The sequence below is a fragment of the Heliangelus exortis genome, chromosome 3 (assembly GCF_036169615.1).
Source record: "Heliangelus exortis chromosome 3, bHelExo1.hap1, whole genome shotgun sequence".
NCBI lineage: Eukaryota > Metazoa > Chordata > Aves > Apodiformes > Trochilidae > Heliangelus > Heliangelus exortis.
This window is the reverse complement of record NC_092424.1, coordinates 81,978,581-81,983,341: the sequence shown is the minus strand read 5'-3', so window position 1 is coordinate 81,983,341 and position 4,761 is coordinate 81,978,581. Positions and strand designations below refer to the sequence as shown.

Here is a 4,761-nt window from a genome sequence, read left to right as displayed (position 1 = left end):
GAAGACAGAGTAAATAGTTGTTTTGTTAACTGATAGGCTTTAGATGGCAACCAGAAATAGTAGTCTCTATCCGTTGGTGGAAGAGATGCAGAAAATCAAATCCAGCGCAAGTTTAAAAGAAAAAAAAGAAAACAAACAACAGATCAAATAGCTCAGCAAATAAGGAAGAACAGATTTGCACATTATTTGCAGTACAGTTACAGCTGAATCACCTTGACAAGACATATATTTTAACCATACAGAACCCTGGAACATGTGTAAGCCTTCTCCATATGCAAATGTTATGAATTGTTGGCTCTTAGTTACATTTTAAGCTGAAGGGAAAATCCCTACCTGGCTATGGGCCCTAATTAACTACTCTGACATAAAAGGTGGGAAAAATGTAGCACCTGTGGTCTTTACAGATTTAGGTAATTAATTTATGCTGGCATATTGTTGCCATTACTGTTAAATGAATTTAACTATTCCGAGGGCTGGAGACAATTCTTACTAATTCCTCAGTAAATGTGATCATGATCTGACACTACTCTGATAGCCTTCCTCAATCTGGCTATAGTTATTATTAACTTACAGGAACAATGAGCAATTCCTATTGAGACAGAAGAAAAGCTTTGCTTGCCTTATATTCAATATAATGCTGGCAGATGGATAAAGGAATATATTACTTCTGCTCTAAAGCTACCATCTAAATGGTATTTGGTTTCTTTTTTTAATTTACTAAGTGCTTCAAAATTTTCCTTCTTCTGTGCCTGCTATTAGGTTTACAGTTTACTACTGTTTACCCTTTCTTCTGATGATTTTTGATTTCTTTGTCCATAGCTCAAAGCAGTAAGTAATTACTTCTCTGAACTTACCTAACACAAGTTTCTCTTTTTGTTTCTGCTTATTATGAAGTTAGACTGATGTGGTGGGACAAAATGAAAAATTTCCATTAAGATTATTTCAGCATCTCAACATGCAGAGGTATTACTGACTATTAAGAAATTTAACCTTTCTTTTGAAAGCAACATCTATTCAGCAACTAAATCACACACCAAGTTTTAGACTTTGCAAATATAATCCAAAAGACTGGATTTTTTGCAAATTATTGTATCTTTCCTTATATTTTCCTTGCATGATGCCGACTTTTTAGCAGCAAGCTTTTCCAACAGTAACTGGAAAAGTTATTTTCAGTTTCTGAAAAAGGAAAAAAATAATCGAAATCAGAAAATCTGCTAACTGTGTTGAGAATTCAAATCTCCTACTGTGAAAATAAGTAAAATCTTTTGTTTAAATAAGTAGAATCTTTTGTTTCAGTCTACACCAACTCACATATGAAATGTTCCAAAGCATTTAGTTATGTACCCATTTGAAAAGTAGCTCACCCTCTGCTGACCTACACTAGGAGATCCTGCTCTGCCAGGGGAGTTTGACACGATGGTCTTTCAAGGTGCCTTCCAACCCCTAACATTCTGTGATTCCCTAAGGTACTGCTTCCCAGCAGCTGCAGTTCCCTGTCTCCCAGGGCCTGAGAGCAATGCACTACATCTCCCATCTTGCAGTGTAGAGTTGGCTGAACAGCCTGAATTAGGCACCTGGTTATCTAGAACAGCAGCCTGAACAGGCTGATACACAAAAGGTAAGTCCTACTGGCACTTTGCATCTGTTTCACAAGCCAAAATTTCCACTCCAGCTCTTGCATTTGAGGATGAGATTCTGATGCCAGCAGTGACTGTAGACGTTTTGATATGGCTGATAATCAGCTGGGAACAAAATAATGCGCAGCCTACTGAACAGTCATCTGGTAGCATCTATTTTCATCTATATGAAAACCAGATGTCCCGACAACACATCTTAAATGATGCACACTTTCCTCTCTGGTTTACCACCTTGGAAAATGTGGTAGAGGAATCACGTCATTGCTTAAGTCATTCAGCAGCCTTGTCACATAAAGGTTGCAACACAGCAGCAGCAGCACAGGGAATTTTTCACATGTGTTAAATGCATCTGACAATGCAATAGTCCTCCTGGGTATATGTATATATATATACATATATATATATATATATATTTTTTTTTTTTTTCAGTTAAAGAGTCTGCATAGCTTCAGGTTAAGAGTTGTCAACGCTCACAGCACCGAGTCTCGTGCTTTTGGGTGGCTCCCATCAGAAAACACAGTTGGCTCCGGGAGCTTTCCAGAGCGCCCTGCTATTCCTGCTTTTTGGCCACAAGGGACAGCCACACCGTTTCTCTTGGAAACAGCTTCAGTAGCTGCCAGAGGAACTGCAGCTCCTTCGCTGCCTGTGAGCAGGGCAGCCCTTAGGCACAGCAGAGATCCCACTCTGTTTCAGCGATGTATTCCACACATCCCTGCTCCTCTCAGAAAATATCCACCCATATTTCCATAAGCTGGCTTGGGATGTCAGTGTTATCTCCTTTGCAGGCATACTTGCACATAGAGCAAAGCCACAGGGAGCAGGCAGCTGTATAAACCAAGATGATGAACACCTCTGTCAGCAGAGCACCTTCCCTGAGCACTCAGGGTTCCAGGACCATCACACAGTGCCTCCATGTTTACACAGTATCACCCTGTCAGTACAGCAAGGCCTTTCCCAAATTCATCTTAAAAAGACACTTCACTGAGAAAAGTTGTTCAAAGAGTTCTTAAGTTCACTGACTCCTGGTAAATTTCTTGGCAGAAGTCGACATCACTTCTGCTTCAGATGTCCCCTCACAAATGGGACTCCCAGCCTTTGGCTGAACTTCCTATGTGCAGAACATACGAACCCTGCATTGAAGTCTTATAATGCAGTATCTGCACTGCTTTAACAGAATTTCCCCTAAATTATCATAATAACTTTTCAACGCAAAAAAACTCCTGGCACGCATGCTCTGATGAGCGTCTGTTTACCAGCTGTGTTCAAAGGGTTTGATAACATGTTATAAAACTCCAGCAGACTGAATACCAGCTGTTCCCTATCAATTTTGTATTTTTGGTTCGGAGAAGGAAGAGGATTTTACTAAGAAAAATAGAGTAGCCAATAATACCACCCAAAAAAGAAATATTTATGTATTTTAAAATATTTTTTTAAATAATCATAACATCCTGTGGGAGCCCAAGGGGCATTTGTTTTCTAGGTGGATTTATCAATCATACTTTATGGAAAGAGCAAAATGAGAGGAAGCATCTTCTTTGAAGATGGGTATGGCAGAGGAATGCAAATCCAAGAGTCAGATAACATTCCATTCTTGTGCCCCACAAAATCCACTCTGTCGGCATGATTATTTGGAATTTCATTTCATAAATTTTAAATGTGAGAAGCATGGCCTTCTAGACAAACAAGAATGCAAGAGTATCCTCTGCATATCATTGGCATTTTAAACAGCCTCGGCCTCTCTCTTCTGTAAGAAAAACAAGGAAGGAAATGATTACTGCAGGATTTGTACAACTGTGGAGACCAGCTGATAATGCTGCTAATAAAACTCTCTCTGTGCAGTCATGTTCTCACTAGGAGAACTCAAAGAGGTTCTTTGTTTGCTTGTTTGTTTTACAGAAGACGTTTGCAGCATTAGTCCCTTTTTCCAGATGGTGAAGCTGCAGCATGGAGGAGTGAAACCTTGCAGGCATGGCCAGAAAAAAGATTCCAGCCCTCAAGGTCTTATCTCTAGCCACTACCCCATCTTGTTCTTTCATACAGCACAAGGGGATGTCCTAATGGAAAATCTACAATGCAACGTTTCCTCCTTCTATGGATTAACTACATATAAAGAACAGCTGCATTTAGGGAATGTTTTCACAACACAAACCACAGGGTAATTTAGGTGGCTTGGAACATGTCAGGAAAAAAATAACCAAAACAAAAAACCCCAAACTTAATCCAGTACAAAATGGCCAAAGTTTTAGCCAGGTAAAATATTTTTACTTCCGAAAACTTTGGCTGATAAACAAATGCTTTGATTCAACCTGTTTTTTAAAAAAATCAGCATGTCTTAAACCAATTTTCTTTTATACACTGTTTCTGATGATGTAATTTACATACCCAGATCTCAGGGTGCACCCTGCTGTTACTGAAAGGTGTGAAAAAATATTAAATAAGAAAATAACAGCACAAGAATCTTCTTCATATGTGAAATTGTGAAATTAATTGCAATTAACTGCGAAATTTTCATATGTGAAATTAAATGTGAACTTTCCCCGAACATGTGCATTTTTTGAAAGAAGTGATGTTCTGTGTAAATGCCAAGAAAAAAACCAGAAGTGTTACTGTATCACCAATATAGAGTAAGTATGGGAGGATACAGTGACTTTGCACAATTAAGATAACTATACATGCTTGGCAAACAGTGTCTCTTTAGATCTCACCTGAGGGTTTTCATAGACGTAATTAAAAAAAGAGGAATTGTCTGAGACAAAGAAATATAGAATCATAGAATTATCATGATTGGAAAGGACCTTCAAGATCATTGAGTCCTACACCAACTTAAGCACTAAATCATTTCCTGAAACACCACGTCTACCCCTTTTTGAATACTGCCAAGGAAGGACCCTACCACCTCCCTGGGCAACCTGTTCCAATGTTTCACCATTTTTTCAGTGAAGAAATTTTTCCTAATATCTGATCTGAACCTCTTGTCCTATCATTAGTCACTAGGGAGAAGGGGTCAACACCCTCCTCACTGCAACCTCCCTTCAGGTAGTTGTAGATATCAGTAAGGTCTCCCCTCAACCTCCTCTTCTCCAGGCTTAACAGCCCCAGATCCTTCAGCCTCTCTTTATCAGAC

The 4,761-nt window shown here is 39.1% G+C and overlaps 1 long non-coding RNA gene across 1 annotated transcript; it reads left to right on the top strand.

Annotated features, from left to right (window-relative positions):
- The first annotated feature begins 320 nt into the window (after positions 1 to 320).
- Positions 321 to 4,179, top strand: LOC139795558 (uncharacterized). Its single transcript, XR_011725570.1, has 3 exons — positions 321 to 410; positions 1,467 to 1,618; positions 3,534 to 4,179. It is a non-coding gene; the product is annotated as an uncharacterized lncRNA (long non-coding RNA).
- Positions 4,180 to 4,761: the final 582 nt, after the last annotated feature.